Source organism: Panthera pardus, unplaced genomic scaffold (assembly GCF_024362965.1).
Source record: "Panthera pardus isolate Hobbes unplaced genomic scaffold, ASM2436296v1 HiC_scaffold_18, whole genome shotgun sequence".
NCBI lineage: Eukaryota > Metazoa > Chordata > Mammalia > Carnivora > Felidae > Panthera > Panthera pardus.
In genome coordinates, this window is record NW_026526743.1 from 31831425 (window position 1) to 31851910 (window position 20486).

Consider the following 20486-nt stretch of genomic DNA (forward strand, 5'->3'; position numbering starts at 1 on the left):
TGGTGGCTACAGTCCAGACTTATCCTTCTTAGAACTTCTGCCTACTAGGGTCCCTCAGACGTCCCTGGTCTCACCTAGAGCCACTGTCCTCCAACTCACCAAATTGTCTGGCCACAGTGGCCTTCTCTCCCTTACTTTAAAGTCTCAGGTGTCTCTTCCTTCCTTCCTTCCTTCCTTCCTTCCTTCCTTCCTTCCTTCCTTTTTTCTTTTTCTTTCTTTCTTTCTTTTTCTTTCTTTCTTTCTTTCTTTTTCTTTCTTCTTCTTTTTTTTTGAGTTGACTTATTTGTTTTGAGAGAAGGAGGGAGCACAGAGAGAGGGAGAGACAGAATCCCAAGGAGGCTGTGCCTGTCAGCCCAGAGCCCCACGCGGGGCTCAAACTCAAGAACCGCGAGATCATGACCTGAGCCGAAGCCAAGAGACGGACTAGGTGGTGGGGAGAAAAGACTTATGACCTCCTTCCCTACTAAAAGGTTGAAGTAAGTGTCAAAACGGTTATCTCCGAACCTCTGGGCCTTTGTCAAGTGTTGAAAGACGTTACTTGCAATATCTGTGGAGCAGATTCGGTGGGCGAAGGAGACCAGCCTGGGGTCAGACAGTAGTTGTGCCTGCCCTAGGCTGGGGCAGGAGGCAGGGGTTTATCCTGGTCGTGACAAATCAGCTCTAAGTTGGAACAAAGCACCCCCCCCACCCCCACCTCCAACCGCCCCGCCCCCAGTTAGTTACCACAGCAGCGATGAGGGCATTTCCACTTCAACCTGGTCTAGCGAAGGATCATGTTTTGATGTTTTCCTCCGCAGCTAAGTTTTGTCTCTAATTTTAACATTTGGACTCTGTTCCGGTCAGACTGGAAAGATCTGTCTGCTCATCTGCGGAAAGGACATGCTATTCCCACTGAAATCTAAGTAACGAGACGCTGCCGTTTCTGAGAAGCCTCCCCCTCCTCCACCCTCCCCTACCGCACATAACTTCCAACGATTGCCAGAGTGTGGGAGACCTGAGATCACCTCCTGCCTCGCCTGACTGGCCCACTTACACCGGTCAGGGGAGGCGAGGTTATAGTGCCGAAACAAACAGCCCCAATGTCGTCGCGAGCAAAGGCTTTATTACTCACTCATACTTCCCGTCCAACGTGGTGTGGTCTGGAAGCTGGGCACGGGGAGGGACGTAAGCCCTACTTTATCACTCGGGGCCTCAGGCTGAGGGAGGGGGTCCTTTTGTGCCCCTGGAACCTCCACACAAAGGGGCAGACACGGCCAAGAGCTGAGCCTGCTCACGTCTCACGGGCCCAGAGACCAGGCGTTGCAATCCTCCCAGGGTCCAGAAGTAGAAGGGAGGCGAATCCTGGTGGCGGCAGGAATGTTTGCTGCCCCACCACAGGCCCTTGGCCTTTCGGTCCTTTCCATAGGGCTCTTCTCCAAGCCCGCATACTTTCATCCTGCTTGGAATCGCCCCCCCACCCCCACCCCCCGTGAGTTTTCAGGGGAATCCTCTTTGGAGCACTTGTCTTGAACTCTATCCAGATGCAGTGTGGCACAGTGGTTGGTTAAGAGTGAAGATTCTAGAACCAGGCTAACTGGGTTTGCAGCCGGCCAGAGCAAATGTTCCAACACGTCTGACTGCCAGTTTCTCGTCTGTGGGATAGGGACAACGACAGTACCCATGTCCCAGGTTCATTGTTAGCATTACATTTTCCGTATACGTCATATGCTTAAGAAAGTTGGCCTGGCACACTGTGAGTCCTCTGTAAGCATTGTGTCAGCAGGCTGTGTCCCCTGTGGCACGGATGCCTATTATGAATCAGGCTGTGAGGTGCAGAGGGAAGTAAGTCACAGGCCAGCTTGGCACTTGGCTGAGGGTGTCAGGGTCAGCAGGGCATTGCCATTACGGCCTGGCTGCTTCCGGTCTTTGGATTTCTCACCGTCTGCCAATGACCTTGCACTTCACGGAACGAAGAGTCCACGACCGTCGCAAGGATGTTTCTTCCCTCTCATTCGCCTTCTGGAGTGAGAGCCCCAAGTAGGGCCTGGGCCTGGCTCCAAAGGCAGTGCTGAGAGGTTGGCTTCAAGAGTTTCTACCGTTTCTGGAGAGGTGCCCACCCCAGCCCCACCCCAGAGCAGCCTGGCTTACAGAGGCAGGAAAGCAGGGGTGGGCTTAGCATCCTTTCTCTGCTGCTGGTAAGGCCGGGCAAGTCAAACTCAGGTTCCTTGTCTGTAAAATAGGGATCTATCACGCAAGGTTGGTTACAGTGTCTATCATGAGGATCCAATGATATAACGTCAGCAACGTGGGTGGCATTGGGCCCGGCACGGCCTAAGCACTCCATGCGGCTCAGATCACCCTTACTGTTTCTGATGAAAAGTGTGGGCAGCCCGGGGAAGAGGAGGCCCGAGAATTAAACAGAGGCGGGTTCATGCAATCATTTGGGGAGTTGAAACCATCCCAAGGACAAAGGGGCACCCCCGAAAGGTTTTAATCAAAGCGCGATGCTGTGAGTCCTGCGCTTTGGAAAGATTCCTTTGGCTTCATTATGGAGAGTGGATTAATAGTGTGAGGTGGGGGTGGAAAACCATCCAGAAAATGTCCTAGATTAGGGTGACATCAGTGGAGGAGAGAGAAAAGTGGATTAATAATATACTTAGTGGACAGCGTGATGTTAGAAGCAAATCCTTACACAGCATTACCTTTGCACCCGGTGCTGTTCTAAGCATCTTACACTATTTACTCATTTAATCGCTGCAGCTCTATGAGACCGGTTCTTCTACAGTCGGCTCTGGTGTTTCAAGACAACACTGGGCACCAAGACGTGAAATAACTTGCCCAAGGTCACACGGCTAGGTAGGGGTTGGATTTGGGATTCAAAACCAGGAGGACAATTCCAACGTCCTTCTCTTTAACAACTGTGCTTTCGTTTTGGTAAGCGACCGGGTATGGAGTAGTGTATCGGCTAGCTATGACCACGACGATGCTGCGTAACAACCACCAGAACCCCAGTGCCATATACTAGAAAACACTGATTTGTGCTCATGGGTTTCTGAGTTGGCTGGGCTGCTTTGCCACTCTGAGCTCATTGACGGGGCTTACTCCGATTCTTGATGGACCAAGGGCACAGTTACAGGGAAAGTGAGAAATCTGTGCAGTTTGGGCCATCCATCAACCACGGGGAGTGGAATTTTCATAACTCCCAGAATGTTGGCTCGGGCAGCCAAGTCGCTGAGAGGGTGAAGCAGAAAGGGTAGGTTATAGGAGAAGATGAGGAAGTCGAGGCTCAGTGAGACCAGATGTCTTGCCCAAGGTTGTGCAGCTAGTATACTCAGGGTCCGGACCGCAGCTGCCCAGAACTGAAAATTACCCCGGTGACCGGACAGGTGTGATCGTGTGGCTGGAAATGACTTTGCGGGTCGTACTCACTTGGAATGGCGAATATTAACAATTCTGCATTCAGAATCCAGGTTTCCTAACAGCTCTGTTCAGAGGAAGCCTGGCTTGCCTTTTGCATTCTAAAAGTACTTTCCAGGTTGATAATGTCCCCCAAGGGCCTTCCTTCTTTACACTGTAGCCTGTTTTCACCTCTAGGGAACAATCTGGTATTGTTTCTCCAGGTGCTGGCCTCCGGGGACCGGAGCAAAGTTTTCCTCCAGGATTCCTGGCCGCCACCATCGAGGCTCACCCATGGTGGGGAAAGGGACAGCCGGGCTGAAGCGGTGCCCGACTCTTCCAGAACAACCACTGAAAAGCCGCCCCCTCCATACACACCGCCGAGGGGGCTTTGAATGGATGGGCTTAAGTGGAGGCCACCAGTGAGCCTGGCTTTTTAATAACCAGCAGCCCCTGAGTCCTCGGGGCCCATTCTCGACACCGAGTCATGGGAAACTTCTCCCCTCGTCAAGCAGAGCTGACCCGCCCGCCGACCTCGTTCCTGCCATGTTCCGGCATTCTCGACTTCAACCTGGCCCCAAACCCAAGCTCCCCAGCCGGACGGTACTTCAGCAATGGCTTCTTGGGGCTCTGACTTCTCCTTCACTGGGCCCTTCTCAGGGAAGGCTGAGGGAGCGTGTGTCCCCTGGACGTGTCACAGTTGCAGCCAGGAGAGACCCAGACAAGCGTGGGCTCAAAGCAGCCCCGCCTCGTGGGCAGGGATCGGGAGCAGTCTGAATTGTGACTGGCGTATATCATCGTGTTCACTCTCACGGTGGAAATCGCCAGCGTTCGGTGAGCGCTTCCTGTATACAAAGCATTATGCCAATGCACCTGCTTCCTTTATATGCTCTTTCTGTTTTTCCTTCTTCCTCTGCAGAGGTAGTGAGGGCATTGGGAGCCAGGCCACAAGTTTGGGCAAATGACTGCTTCCTCTCCTTTAAGCCTCAGTTTCCCCTTCATAAAACGGGGCTAATATAGATATCCCCTGCAGAGACACCTGAGGGATTAGAGGTGACATATTACACAGCAGACTCCCGGGAGGTGGTGGCCGCGCTTTTTGTTTTTGTGTTTTTGTTTTAATTTTTAAGTTTATATATTTATTTTGAGAGAGAGAGAATGCACGTGTGCGTGTGTGAGCTGGGGAGGGGCAGAGAGAGGGAGAGAGAGAATCCCACGCGGGAACCGCACCAGCAGCACCAAGCTGAACGTAGGGCTCGAACTCATGACCTGAGAGATCCATGACCTGAGCCGAAATCAGGAATCAGAGAGGCTTAACCGACTGAGCCACCCAGGCGCCCCATTATCGCGATTGCTAGTGAGTCCGGGGTCCCTGAGGCTGTCCTGGGCCCTACTTTCTGCTTCTCCCAGCCTGATGGGTTCTGTCCAAGGACCCCGTGGGAAGCTACCTTCCCGACTGAGATGGGGAGAAAGGTGGGTCCGAGGGCTGGAGATGGACATCAGTGGGGGTTTCTTCCTCCCCCTGCAGAAATGATTGATCAGCTGTCAACGAGACGGCTGTGGTCAGAAACGGAAGCCTTGTGGCCGGGAACAGCGACGCCAAGGAAAGCTGGCTGTGCGATGGGATCGCTTGCCGGCACTGTTTGGGAGGCTGCTGGGCAGTAAACTGGGGGTAGCCCGGGTGTCCTCCCCCCTTTCCCGTCCCTCCTGTCCTTTTCTTCCCATGCGCCCTTTGCTCAGAGTGGCCAACGGGTCTTGTTGATTTAGATGGCCGTTTCTTCATAACCCCTCAAAGTTTACCTCCTTCAAGCTGTCTTTCCCATTAAATTGTGGTCTCGAGGTGAGAGCCAATTCTGCAAAAAACATGTAGCCACAAGCCTTTTGCTGCTGGTTTATTATCTGTGCTGGGGTCCCTGGGGTCTGGGGTGGTGAAGCTTGGCTCTGTGCAGAAGGAAACAATGGGGATTTTTCTGTCTCCCCCCTCCCTCCCTCCCTCCCTCCCTCCCTTGCCTGATCCCCTCTGCCTTGGGGAGACTGCCTGCTAATTTATCTTGGAATGTTTGGGCTCTCCATGCTTAATGGGTCTGTTTTCTGACTTTCTAAACAGATGAGTGGGTGTGAAAAACAAGTCAACAGATAAACACAAGCTTCCACTAGAAGATTCTGAAACTGAACAAACGGCTCCCAGCATCCCTGCAGGGAGGGCATCCCCCCGTGTGATCCAGCGTGAGGCGAATTCCACTCTGCCTTGGAGCTGGGAAACTCGAGCTGGGACTGGGGCCCTAGAGAAACGAGAAGATCATGGTGCCTCCACTTACGGGTTCTGTCTCCCCAGGGGGAAGTGACTTACTGTGCCCTAATGTCCTTGTCTGTAAAATGGGGCTTAACAATGATGCCTGGCACGTAGGATCATAGTGCAGATGACGTGAGATAATACATGAAATGCGCTTAGAAGAACGCCTCGCACATGGTGATGTAGCGTGCCTAACAAACGCCAGCTATGACGGTGGCAATTCACATGGCTGCCAATGGAGCTTGAGGGGCTCCGTGACCTTGGACATGTCACACCAATTTTTCACGCTTCAGTTTCCTCATCTGTAAACAAGGCGACAGTCATGCCTGCATCATGGGGGTACTTATAAAACTTATAATTAAAAATTATAAAAATGTATAAAAACACTTAGCCCATCAGTGCTTGTTTACCTTCTTTCTTTATTTTGAGAGAGAGAGAGAGAGAGAAGCAGAGAGAAAGGGAGAGAGAGAATCCCAAGGAGGCTCCACACTGTCAGCACGGAGCCCAATGCAGGGCTCGAACCCACAAACCCTGAGATCATGACCTGACCTGAGGTCAAGAGTCAGAAAATTAATCAACTGAGCCACCCAGGCACTCCAGCATTTAAGTTCTTAATAAGATCAATTTCCTTGCTTTCACTTAGGCAGGGAACAAAGAAGTTAACATAAGAAGGTTGGGGGCACCTGGGTGGCTCAGCCAGTTAAGGGTCTGACTCTTGATCTCTGCTCAGGTCATGACCGCACTGTTCGTGAGTTCAAGCTGCACATTGGGCTTTGCACTGACAATGCGGAGCCTGCTTGGGATTCTCTCTCTCTTCCTCTCTCTCTGCTTCTCCCCCACTAGTACTCTGTCTCTCTGTCTCCGTCTCTCTCTCTGTCTCTCAAAAATAAAATAAACATTAAAAAAAAACAAAATAAGAAGGTTGTTTCTATAGGGAAAAAAAAGTTATCATAGCATAAGAAATACAAAGTATACATCTCTTAAAGGTAAAGCTCAGTGATTTTTTTTACAGCAAATCTGTGACCCAGATCAGGATAGGAACATTTCCAACACCTCTGAAAGCTTCATTGTGCCCCTTCCCCATCAATACTTTTCTCCCTAGAGGTAACTGTTATCTCGGTTGCTAATACTGTAGATTTGGCCCCATCTGGAGCTTCGTATAAATGGAATGATAGACGATATATTCTTTTGCTTCTGGCATCTTCAGTTCAACACAGTGTTCTCAGATCCATCCGTGGTACTGTACATCTCCATGGCTATACACTCAGCTTCGTACCCAGTTCTAAGTTACTTATGAATAAAGCTGCTGTGAACGTTCTCATACTTGCCTCTTCAGGGATGCATACACTTATTTTTGTTGGCTGTATACCCAGCGGTGGAATTTCTGAGTCATAGGCAGGTGCATGTTTAACTTTAGTAGATGGCTGCCAGACATAATTCCAAAGTGGTTATTAGCAGATTACTTTTTGGTTTAAAAAATTTTTTTAAAGAGGAGGAGGTAAGTCTGGAAGAGATTTAATGCTGAATTTTTATATTGTATTTTTATTGAATTTTTAATTTCCTTTTTATGATAGGTTACTACTTATAATTCCCTGAGAATTGGCCATCTTCTATAGAAACAGCTGTGATTATACCTAAATATGTCCCTGCGAAAATATTCACTGTTTACAATGGAGAAAAGAAAATAATCTAAATGTCTGTCCGTAGGGGAACGATTAATAAATCGTAATATACCCGTAGTTTGTGGTGGCAGAATGTATGGATATGTACTGGCCTGGTAAGATGTACAGTTACCGTAAGAATATAACAAGCATGTTGCAGAATATTATATAGAATATGGGCTAGATATGTTTCGTATATATCAGGCAATGTTTTATGGTGTGCTCATTTGAAATTTTTTTAAGACCCTCCATCTATATATCTATATCTGCATCTGTATCTATCTATCTATCTATCTATCTATCTATTGAAATTGGGCAAAGAGTATGAACAGGCAATTCACAGAGGACGCAACTGGAAGGCCAGTAAACATATGAAAGACAATCAATCTCATTAGTCACCATGGGAATGCAATTGAAACAACTGTGAAATGTCAGTTTTCACTTCCTAGGTTGGTAAAAATTTGAATGTTAACACACCTTGTTGGCGAAGATGTGGGCAACAAGAACTTTCATCCACTGATGGATATTGCCAAATTGCTCTCTGAAGTGGTTCTCCTAATTCATATTTGATGGTGGGAATACAAATTAGTACAGCCATTTTGGTGAGCAATTTGGTAATGTTCAGTAAAGTGGAAGATGCTCATGTAACATGACACAGATATTCCATCATTAGGTCTATACTGTAGAGAAACTTATGCACATGGACACAAGGAGATGGGTATAAGAGTGTTGACTGCAGCATTGTTTGAAAAGTGAAAAATTGGAAGCAACCCAATCTTTCTCGACAGGAGAATGGATAAATGAATTGGAGTATCTTGACACAATGAAATATGATACAAGGTTAAAATGAATGAAATAATGTGACCATGTAGCTACATGGGGAATCTGAAAACAATTTAGAAGGGAACAGCCAGTCACAGAAGGCTACATGTACGATGATTCTATTTCTATAAAGGGTAACATTAAATAAAATGATGTAATCATTTTAGAAAAGGTATAGAAAAGATCGTTTCTGGACAAAGATTACCTTTGGGGAAGGATGGACTGAAACAAGGAAAAGTTCAGGGACTTTCAATTTTGTAATGTTTTGTTTCTTAAGACGGATGGTGCACTCTTGTGTATTCATTACATTAATCTCTGAAATACTTAATATCAAAGGCAAGATTTATCCATTCATCCATCTGGAAGACTCTATATCAAAATGTTAATGGTGCTTATTTCTCAGAAATACGATGGTAGAAGAGAGTATATTTCCTTTTCTAACCCTATTTCTGTTGAAATTTTAGTTAGCATATATTGTTCTGAGACCCATTAAAAAGGAAGAAGAAAAGAGAGAATTGCTAATCCACGCATGCTAGATGTAGTAATTCTCAGTTAGACAATACCCCATTCTCTGACCATTCTGGATAAGGCCCCACCTAGAAAGGGAGGTGGATTCCTCTGCTAGAGTGGGAATAATTCCTCCAGGAAGGGTCAGTGAGATCAGTAAGAAGGGAGTGAGAGGCTATGGGTGGGCGTGGTCCTCTGGGGTCCTGGAGTGACCCCAAGTGCAGCAGGAAGACAGGTCGATGGTGGGGGGCACATATATTGCAGGTGCATGAATCCTGTAATCCTTAGCTATTTCCCCCATTATCACACAGTCTTGGTCACAGCGCACCATTTTAGGACCAAATCACGCCTTTTTCTTTTTTCCTTAAATATTCTATTTTTAAGCCATTTCTCTACCCAACGGGGGACTGGAAACCTCAATCCCAAGATCAAGAGTCACATGCTCTGCTGACTGAGCCAGCCACGTGTCCCAGGACCAAGCCGTTCCTGAAATGAAAATTCTTTAAAAAAAAAAAAAAATTTTTTTTAACATGTATTCATCTTTGAGAGACAGAGAGAGAGTGTGAGTGGGGGAGGAGCAGAGAGAGAGGGAGACACAGAATCTGAAGCAGGCTCCGGGCTCGGAGCTGTCAGCAGAGACCCCGACGCGGGGCTCGAACTCACAGACCGCGAGATCATGACCTGAGCCAAAGCTGGATGCTTAACTGACTGAGCCACCTAGGCACCCCCTGAAATGAAAATTCTTAAGAAAAAAAAAAAAGCAGAGACAGACTGATAAATGCTTCTGGGTTATAGTCCATTCACTTGCAGCCAAATGGATTGCTCGTTAATATCTTCCCCCCATTTGCCTTATGACCAATTAGCAGCTATTAAGACCCAACTCATCCTGGCATGAAGTTTTTCCCTAGCAGTGGCTGCCACTGTTAAGAGCTTTGGGGACTTGGTGGCTTTTCTTCCTGTCCCCGTGGTGCCCCAAAGCTCACTCCCCAGATTAGGTATGGGGTGGGGGGGAGTGCTGCGTTCTGGGCCACCAGCACTGTCTGATCCTATCAGGGAATCCGCTGGAGTTGAGGAAAGGTTGCTTGACCGGTATCTACCCAGACCTCCTGCATTCTCTTTTCCCAGGGCAGGGACCATCTTGAGATGACGCTCTAAGTGACCCATTTGCAGACTGGCTGCCACAGAACCTGCAGATAAGATTCACATGCAGCATTTTCTCCCTTCCTTCCTTCTTTCCTTCCTTCCTTCCTTCCTTCCTTCCTTCCTTCCTCCCTCCCTCCCTCCCTCCCTCCCTTCCTTCTTTCCTTCCTTCCTTCCTTCCTTCCTCCCTCCCTCCCTCCCTCCCTCCCTCCCTTCCTTCCTTCCTTCCTTCCTTCCTTCCTTTCTCCCTCCCTCCCTCCCTTCCTTCCTTCCTTCCTTCCTCCCTCCCTCCCTTCCTCCCTTCCTTCCTTCCTTTCTCCCTCCCTCTTTCTTTCCCTTCCTTCCTTCCTTCCTTCCTTCCTCCCTCCCTTCCTTCCTTCATTTCTTCCTCCCTCCTTCCTTCCCTCCCTCCCTCACACCCTTCCTTCCTTCCTTCCTTCCTTCCTTCCTTCCTTCCTTCCTTCTTTCCTTCCTTCCTTCCTTCCTCCCTCCCTTCCTTCCTTCCTTCCTTCCTTCCTTCCTTCCTTCCTTTCTCCCTCCCTCCTTCTTTCCCTTCCTTCCTTCCTTCCTTCCTTCCTTCCTTCCTTCCTTCCTTCCTTTCTCCCTCCCTCCTTCCTTCCCTCCCTCTCTCCCTCCCTCCTTCCCTCCCTCCCTCTTTCTTTCTCTTGCATTCTGCTATACGTAATGAACAAAGTCAGCTCTTTTATACCGAGTGCTTCCTGTGCAACAGACATCATGCTGAATGCCAAAGTGTCGCCTCATGCCGTCCTCACAAGAACATCCTGAAAGCAATCATCCCTGTGTGAGGGTTAGGGCAACTGAGGCACCCAGAGAGAGGTTAAGTGACTTGCTCAAGGTCACATCATGACAAATGGGCAGAGCCGAGGTGAGAGATGAAAGTCTGCTTCTCACGGTGAATCTGAGAAAAGCACCTTCTCGGCAACCACAAGGCTCTCAGAAAGTCAAGATAAGCATACAGATAATAATCCCTCCGCTCAAGAAGGGCTGCCTCTCATACAAGCCGTGAAGACAGCTACGGTTCACACAGAGACAGGGTTTTGTTCCTTCTGTGCGTGTCCATTGAGCACCTGCCGGAGGCCAGGCCGCGTTCTAGGTGCTGGGGATTTGGCAGTGAATCAGACGTGTCTCCGTTTCTCAGAGTGTACATTCTAGGGGGGAAATAACGAAACGGTGCTAGACAAGCAAGACGCTGTATCAGAGCAGCCTACGTGCCATATAGAGAAATGCACGGACTGAGGCAGGGTGGGCCCGCGGAGGCCCCTCCAGAGCCCCGAGCGTTGCCATGAGCTGGCGATGGCAAGATCTTGGGGTAAGAGTGTCGTTCCCGCTAAAAAGACCTACCAGGACAAAGGCCCTGGGCTAGGAAGGAGCTTTTCAGGCTGGAGAAGCTAACAGGCCAGGGAGGCTGCTGTGGAGTGGGAGAGGAGGGGCCTTGCACAAGGTGAAGTTGGAAAACAAGGCAGGATGCAGCCACGTACGACCTGGTGGGTCGCTGTTGTGAGTTTGGGTTTTACGCCAGGTGAGTGGGAAGAAGCGAGGGCTTTAGGCAAGGGGCTGACGTTCTCTTGGTCTGATGTTTATAAGATCCCTCCGGCTGCTGTGTAGATAAAAGCAACAGGTTGGTTCAAATTTGCTGAAGCATGTGTGGGAGGGAAGATAAGCCGGCTAGTGGGGGTGAGAGTTGGGGAAGCACGGGGCACATCCTGGAAGGCTGCCTGGAAGAGGAGGGCCGGGGCCAGAATTTTAGAAACCTGTGCCCTTCCCGGAGGGGCAGAAGTGGGCAGAATTGAGGCAGTCTGGCCTCCGAGCCATTGGGAGCCAGTGGGCACCAAGTCAGGGCTGAAAAACGTTAAGAGTGTGGATTTTATGTTCACGGCCTCTGCTCTAGGCCCTGTACTGGGCCCTTTGTGTCCCTGGTGGGGTATTTTTACCCCTGCATTGGTATCCCTCCCGTGCAGGGGATATTTTTATCCCCACCTGTGCCAGGCACTTTCCTTGCAGTGGCAATGACCTAAAGAAGTAGGCAGTGCCTTACAGTGAGGAAGGGTTAGAGCTCTGGGGCCAGATGGTCTGGGCTCAGATTCCAGGCGCACCAGCTGCGGGATATTCGACCGGGTTCTTGACCCCTCTGTGCCTGCGATTTCTCAGCGGTATTGGATATCTGTCAGCTAGGGTCCCGTTGGCTGCAAGTAAGGGCAAACCCCAGCTTAAAGAATCAGGACGTTTATGCTCTCCCACGACGACAGGTGCAGTCCCTGCATCATCGCCCATCTCTCTGCTCCGCCATCTCGTAAGAGCATGTGACCTCCAGCTGTGGCAACGTCCAGGGGACCAGGCGGGACCATCTCGTCCCGGAGCAGGGAAACCTGCGTCCGTGCCTCATTGGCTGAAATCAGGCTTATTCGTGACGCTGTAGATAGCGAAGGGCGCGGGATTGCCAAGTCTGGTTTAGATGAACCGCCACCGGGGTGAGCAGGAGGGGGGGAGGTGGGTTTTGGTGATGTGAAGGCAACCACTATGATTGACTTCCGTCCTACCTCCAAGGGCTGTTGTAGAGGTCCACGTTTGAGTGTTTGGTGCGGGGCATGATACGTGGGGGGAAGGAAAGGGGAGAAGAAGAGGAGCAGGGGGAGGAGGACGAGGAGGAGGAGGAGGAGGAAGAGGAGGAAAGGAAAGAGAAGATACACATTTTCTAGACTCCAGGAAGTCAGTGGCTATGACCTGAAAGCCAAGGCTCCCTTTACTCCCTTGTGTGGCCTTTGCTCTGAGTGAGGTTTCCTCCACGAGGACTGGGGAGTGCGGGCAGGGGTTGGCTTGAAGGATCAAGGACAGTCTGCCATCCCAGATGTTTGGATTCCTGAGGGCAGGGCCTGGGCCACATGAGCCTCCACCCCAGCCCTGGCACCCCCAAAGTTCTCCGATAGACCGCGCTCGCTTAGACACCCCTCCTCTTGACAGGGGACTTTTGAATCAGACGTGCTTGGAATCCCGGCAACCTGAGGCTGCATGGAACTCCCCCAGGCCCCTTGCCTGTCCCCCTCGCCACCCAGGCCACCCGTGCCTGTCCCCAGCACCCTGCTGAGCCATCTTGCTCAACCCTGGGGAATTTCTGGGCAATTTTGAAACAGCTGAGCAGAGCACGAGCTATGAGGCCTTGGGCAAATTATATCGCCTCTCTGAGCCTCTCTTTTCTTATCAGTAAAATGGGATAATAAAACCTGGGCTTCATGGGCCTGTTCTGAGGATGTGATGGGATCATGTGGGTGGACCACATGGCCTTGCAGGAAGAAGTTTCACGGCTGTGGCTCATTTATTTTTACGGAAGTGAAATTTACATCGCAAAATCAGCCGTTTTATACTTAAAATTCAGCATCCTTTGGCGTATTCGCCTCTATGTAGCTCCCAAAACATTTTCATCACCCCAAAGGAAACCCCATATCGATTAAGCAGTCACTCCGTAGCTCCCGCCCTACTCCGGTCCCTGGAAACTACTGATCTGCTTACTGTCCCTATGGATGTATTGATCCTGGATATTTTGTGTACGTGGAATTGTGCAGCATATGACCTTTTGTATCTGGCTTCGGTCACGTAGCATGACTCTCTGAGATTCATCAATGTTGTGTTGTAAATCAGTACGTCCTTCCTTTTCGTGGCCGAATAGCTCTCTGTTTAATGGCATATACCGCGTTCCAAAAACTCTCTTTGTCCGTCGATGGACATTTGGGTTGTTTTTGCCACGTGGCTATTGTGTGACCCATGCTGCTGGGAACATGTATGTCCACGCACTTGTTTGAGGTCCTCTTTTCAGTTCTTTCGGGTATTTACTTCAGAGCGGAATTTCTGGGTCCCACGGACCATCTCTGTTTCACTTGTCCAGGGACCACCAAACTTGGGGTCGCACCATATCATGTACCCCCCTCCCCGCCCCCAGCAGCGGGTGATGGTTCTAACTTTGCGCCGACACCTGTCGTTTCCCATTTCCGGATTATAGCCGTTTTAGTGGGTACGACGTGCTGTCTTACGACTCTTTTTTCAGGGCTGGCATAAGGGAAGGGGGCTTGGGGGTCTGACGGGTCCCCATTCCTGACAAATGGCTTTGCAGCGATCAGGCACAGCCAGTGTTGCCGGTCCTTGAGTAGGGTCCACAAGTTCTCCTCACAGAGATTCCAGAAGGCAGGTGTGCGTCTCCCCACCCCCCACTCCTCCCTCACCCTACCAGAGCTGGGAAATCTGAGGCCGGTGGGGACCCCAGCACCCACACCGTTCTCCTGCAGCTGTCTCCAGGGCACCAGGGAGGCGGCTGCAACCTCCTCAAGGCTTTATCTGTGTCCTGAGTTTCTCTGCTTGAGAATCGAGCCCAGCCTCGCCAGGGACACCTGTCTCGGTCTGGTCCCAGCTTTTGATGCGTGGGCTCCTTCCCTGCTGTGTAAAGGAGCAACCTGTCACTTGGCTCCGCTCTGCTCTGGGGGCTGGGGTGGGGGGGACTGGCTTTGGATTTTGTGGTCCCCAGCCCTCCCCTGTCCTGAGCCACTCCTACCATACCCTTGAAGACCAGGGCTCATTTAGGAGGCTCGTGGTGCCCAGGATGCCTTCCAGGCCTCTGGGCGACGTGGGTTGGGAAGTGGTGGCCTGGGTGAGGAGGCTTCATGTGCTTTCGGCAAGAGGCCCAGACCCACAGAGGTTTGAGATGGCTTTTCTCCTTGTGGGTCCCCAAGACGAGGCAAATCTGGGTTTTCCTAAACACACTCAACTGTACTAGCTCTGAGCCACCCACATACCCCTTTTATCGGGGGACCTGCCCAGCGTGGCCGTGGTGGTCGTCCCCTTCCCCATTTCAGCACCCCTCCACCTCTCTTATCAATAGCCCACTCCATCCCGTCCCCCCTCCCGCCCCCATGACTCAAGCCCATCCTTCACCTAAATTCCTGGGGGAGGTGAGATGGGACGGGGGCGGGTTCAGGGGAGGCACCAGGCACGTGTATTTTGTTTCCAAACGTCTGGGACCACCTCTCTCTTCTGCTTCTTCCAGACCCCTGGTCTTAGGTGCGGGTCCCTGGGAGCCTGCTCCCCTTTGCGCTCCCCTCTGGGCACCGGGATCTATTAGAATGAGGTCCTTAGTCTCCCGTGCTGAGGTCACGGGCCCGCCTCACCTGTCATTAGTCCCAGTTTCCCTCTTTAAAAGCAACAACTCCCACCCCACCTTCGCTAGTTTAAAATTCTTTTTGCTCATGATGCTAGCAGTGCCCTTTAGGAAACGGACAAGAAAAAGCAGCCCAAGATATCCCCGATTCTCCCTCCCAGCGTTAACCATGTTCGCCTAACAATAACGGTAGCAAGAATCCCCCCTTCTGAGCATTTGTTCCGTATCAGACTTGGTGCCAAACACTTGACAGGTATCATTTTATTGTTTTTCCCGACAGCCCTATGAAGTAGGTATTTTTTTGCATTTTACAGATAAAGACGCGGGAGCACAGACAGAGAGAGAGAGGTCATAAAACTTGCCCGGGGTCACATAACCTATAAGATCCAGACCCCAAACCCGTGGGGCTACCTGGGGAGCACACCCATCTTCCAAACAGTATTCAGAGACAGATATTTATATAAGGCATTTTCGTGGAATCAGCTGTAGCTACTGCTTTGTGACTTGCTTCTGCTTCCCTCATTTAACAATAGATAATTAACAATTTTCCCCCCAACAGTCACTACATTGTCTTCTGCAATATTATTTTAAATGGCTGCTCCCAATGTCATTGTATGCAAGTTCCAAGGTTTGTTTAACTAATCCCTTATTGTTGTGCACGTAGGTCCTTTCTAAAGTTTTTGTTATGATAAACAACAGACCTGGGCTTCTTTTTTTTTTTTTTTTTTTTTTTTTTTGCCCACATTCCCACAGTAATTTCCTTAAGGGTAAATTCCCAGAAGGCGAGGCTGGGAGGAGGCGCGGGCTTTTGTTTTCCAAATGTTTGTAACATCTTTGGATCAATTACACATAATTTGTAAACACAGGTTGTGCCATTGAGAGAGGCAAGGTTGACACCTTTCCCAACCTGTCGGGGCTTTGCCCAACCTAGAATTATAGGAGTTGTAAACAAGCCTTCTAATGGCCCCGGATTATCTGCGGCCATTGTCAGGTCATGTAGGGGAGGTAATTTATTGAACAGTTTTCAAATGTGCCCAAGTACACCTGGGTGGAACGGAAAATGGGTGGGGCTGCGGAGAGGAGGTGGGTGCGGTGGTTGGGGGAGCTCGTGGGCAGCGGGTGGTACTCGTGTTGGGGCTGGCTCTGAGCCTCCCATTCCAGCACCCTTTCTATCTGATGAGCAGCCCAGGGAGCTGTCCCAGGAGTGAGCTGCCCCCGGGGCTGCTTGGGGAAGACAAGGGTGGGGGGGGTGAGGGTGGAGGGCTGTGCGGGCATGTGGAGGTAACAAGTCGTGCCCTGTTCCTACAAGGCCGTGGGTGCCATTTCAACACGGTTATTATCTTGCTTCAGCTGCCAAGAAACACCAGCTGGTGACGGCGAAACGCCCCTGAAGAATTTCTTCAGGGAAGTTATGCACCAACGAAACCGTCTCTCATGCCACGAATGTTGGGAGGTAGGAGGATTTTCTCTGTGTGGGGCGCCCTGCCCCTCGCCGTCCCTCCGGGCTCCCCTTACCGATCTGGTCACATTCTTCGGACGTCACTTGCTTGACCACATTACATGGCTTCCAGGCCACCTGCTCTCCCAGCAGCCCAGAGAAGCTGTGGGGTGGGGACTTTATGGGTCCACGCAGCATATCAGTTGGGCAGAACCAGTCTGGACTTCAATCTGGGTGTTCGAGGAGAGGTATGGCCCAATTTCCTACGCAGGCAGGGCAAATGGAGTCAAGGAGACAGTCCCGGCCCGTGAGGGGCTGATCCTCAAACAGGGCAACAAGCGTCATGGCCTGGGACAGCCTCCCTCAGGTGGAGGTCAGCATGGCAGGCCACATCTTGTCAGCCTCTGTGGGTAAGGACTGAACAAAGCGAGTAGCTTGGTGGGGGCTGTCACCAAGGGACAGCCCCTTCACCAAGTCACAATTCTCCAAGGGCACTCGGCTTCGGGGTCTTTCTTGCGCACGTATCCTTTCCTCCTATACCCACCCCGCCAACTTTGCCAGCCCTACGGTGAACATGTAGTCATCTTTCAAACGTCAGCGTGACATCAATCTTCAGGCCCCACTTACCGAGCAGGGACTGTGGATCAGGCACCTGCCTTAAACACTTGTCGTGTATCATTTATTTAATTCTTCCTGTAGCTCCGCGAGGTAGATGCTGCTGTCTTTTCTCTATTACCGATGGGTAAAAGGCGGGGGGGTGGGGGAGTTTAAGCCACTTACTCGCTTCACCCCATCAGACAAGTTGCTATTTAAAACCTAGATTGGTGTGGCCCCCGCGTTGGGTTTCTTGACAAAAGCAGGCTCATGCTTCTCTCTGAAGCTTTTCCTCACTCATGTCTCTGGGCTCCTAGCTGTGCCCGCCTGAACATCATTCTAGAGCCTCCACGCCTGTGTAATTGTTCTTTTTTTTGTTTTGTTTTGTTTTGTTTTTTTACGTTTATCTGTCCTGCGGGAAGGGGTCAGGGATTACGTGTGCCTCGTGTCTGTAGCCCAGCGTCTGGCTCGGAGCCCAGCATGCAATAGACACTTACTAAATAGTCAAGGGAAGAATAAGTCTTAAAATGGTTGGGGTGCCTGCCTGGCTCAGCTGGTAGAGCATGTGAAACTTGATCTCAGGGTGGTGAGTTCGAACCCCACGGTGGGTGTGGAGATCACTTAAAAATAAAATCTTAACAAAAACTGTAATAACTCAGCTGGATGTCTGCGTTTCTGCAGACTTTATCTCGTCCTGGAACTCTCAGAAAATAGAGTAAATTTAAGGGACACATAAACTCTCAGGCGGGACTGAGTTAACACCAAGGGTTTTTTTTTTTTTTTTTTCCCCTTGTTGAAAAACTCTTCTTGACAAAAGTGTTTTTCTCACTTGATATTTCTCCTTTAGATTTTCGTGGCATTCTGGAACATTACCTGTTTCTCATTTGTGATCTTTCCTGATCTTCACATCTGACCTGGGAGGCGGGTTAATCAGGTGTAAAAATTGTCTATCCTAGAGGCGCCTGGGTGGCTCAGTCGGTTAAGGGTCTGACTTCGGCTCAGGTCATGATCTCGAGGTCTGGTCCGTGAGTTCGAGCCCCCACATCCGGGTCTGTGCTGACAGGTCAGAGCCTGGAGCCTGCTTCAGATTCTGGGTTTCCCCTGGTCTTTCTGCTCTTCCCCGCTCCAGCTCTGTCTCTCTCTGTCTCTCAAAAATGCATAAATGTAAAAAAAAAAAGTCTGTCTTATAAATGAGACTTGTTGATGGTTGGAACCTCTTTTCCAAGGCTGAAGTATGGCAAGAACTAACAGACTTAGTGAGGGCTTAGGGACACTCCTCCTCCAATCAGACCCTGTCTCTGGGAGCTGGAGATGTCAGCAGGTGCTGGCCAGGTTCAATGTTTCTCTTTCGGATGTTCAGTGGTGGCCTGAAAAGAATGGCACCGTCAACCTTCCTTTCTGGGGGCTGAAGTCCTTTCTGCTTGTGAACCTCCTTTCTCTCATTTGGCTGAACCCCATCTGGGAACATCAGCCTTGGGCTTAGAGCCTCCATGGATCCCTGTTGGTCCATCCGACACCGTTTTCCAAGTCCAGAAACAACGCATGCCAATATGGCACCCACCTATGTTGAGTCTCACCCTCATCAGACCGCGGTTCTGTTGTACTCGAGGCAAGTGGGCCGTCATTAGAGTTGTCCTCTTGTCCCCCAACCCTTCCCACAACATCAGACCTTCACAGTCTTTATAGGATAGGAGAGCTTTACACAAGCCTGAAGGCTGAGGGTTTGGGGCAGTGGAGTCTCGGAGAGGAGGACGAGTGGGTCTGTCGGGAAGTACAGAATCTTTAGCCACGGGAATGTGGGAATTGGGCTTTTTTTTTTTTTAACCCCCTGGCTCCCGTGACAGCTGGAGAATAAAAGGTAAAAGATAATGCCAGGCACCTGGCACCTGGGTGGCTCCATCGGTGAAGGATCCGACTCTTGATTTTGGCTCAGGTCATGATCTCACGGTTGGCGAGTTCAAGCTCCACGTTGAGCTCTGCGCCATCAGCTTCCTTCCCTCTCTCTCTCTCTCTCTCTCTCTCTCAAAATAAATACATAAACTTAAAAAAAAAAAAAAAACAGGTAAAGATAATGCATCTAACAGGAAGGGGGAATGTGTTACTTAGAAGCATTCGGGTCACCCAAGGAGGATAGGCCTGTTAACTGGCTTCCTAAATAGGTGATCTGGTTGAGGACTCTCTGGCATTTCCATCCCAGCTTTTTTGCTTGGAAGAAAATTCCACCTGGTTGCCTCCTTCACTACAGCGTGATTCGCTAGAATAATTACGAAAAGCAAAGGAACTGATCCTAACCCCCCCTGGCAACTCTCCCAAGCAGGTGTGCTGGCTCTGATGGGGGCAAGGGTTGTGACAAAAGTCACCTCCACTGGCACCGGTGGCTGCTTTGCGCTCCTCTTCTCCTTCCTGGAATCACGCAGTCAGGCAAAAGCTGGTGGGTGACAGGACACCGCTGGGGCCTCCGGTGTCCTTCCCAAGGACATGCCCAGTGTCTGCCATGGCTGCCTCGTCAGGCAGCGAACTCAGGGAAGAGGCGAGCGGAGGGAGAGACGTTGGCTGCCAGCAGCAAGCCCTTGGCAGCAGGGTCTGCCGGAGGCCGGCGGGGCTTCAGCGTGTGGCTCCTGTCGTCTGGAGGGGGACTGGGAGTCTGGGCCGTTGCCCCCGGAGACAGGGAGCCAACGGATCAGCCGCAGCTTCTCCAGCCAAGTATTGATTCGCTTATGGCAGCCGGGGAGGGAGGCTTTGTCTGTGCCTTCAGATAGAATTCACTTCTCATCATACAATTTACCCTTTCGAAATATACCATTCAGTGGCCTTAATGTATTCAGAAGGTCCTTCAAATATCACCGCTAATTCCCTAATCCCCAAAGAATTTTCATCATCCCCCAAAGAATCCCCCGGCCCATTACCTGTCACTTTCTAGTTCCTCCTCCCCTCAGCCCGCGTCCACCACTAATTTACGTGTTGTCTCCACGGATTTGTCTACCCTGAATGTTTTCACGTAGCTGGAATCCTCCATTATGTGACCTCTTGTGTCTCTGGCGTCTTTCATCCTGGCACCGTGTTTTTCCAGGTTCATCCGTGTCTCAGCACGCCTCAGTCTTCCCGCCTTTCCAGTTGACGGATATTTGGATTGTTTGGGACCCTTATGAATAATGTTGCCATTAGCATTTATGTCGATGTTTTTAAGTGACGCAGGCTTTCGATCCCCCCCGGGTGTGTACCTAGGCGTGACATCACAGGATGACCTTTTTCCCTTCCCGCCAGCAACGAGTGAGGGTTCCAGTGTGTCCCCAGCCTCACCAACACTTGTTACTGTCCGTCTTTTTTATTACACCCATTGCAGTGGAGGTCTGGGGGGTGCGGGCAGGCAAGGACATGCTTGTGACTAGGAAGATCTCAGCGTGAATGGAGGGCGTGAATGGAGGGAGGAAGAATTGGGATGTTGGGAAGGTCTCAGGTAACATCCCTAGGAGGTCTGGGGACTTGTCCCAGGCG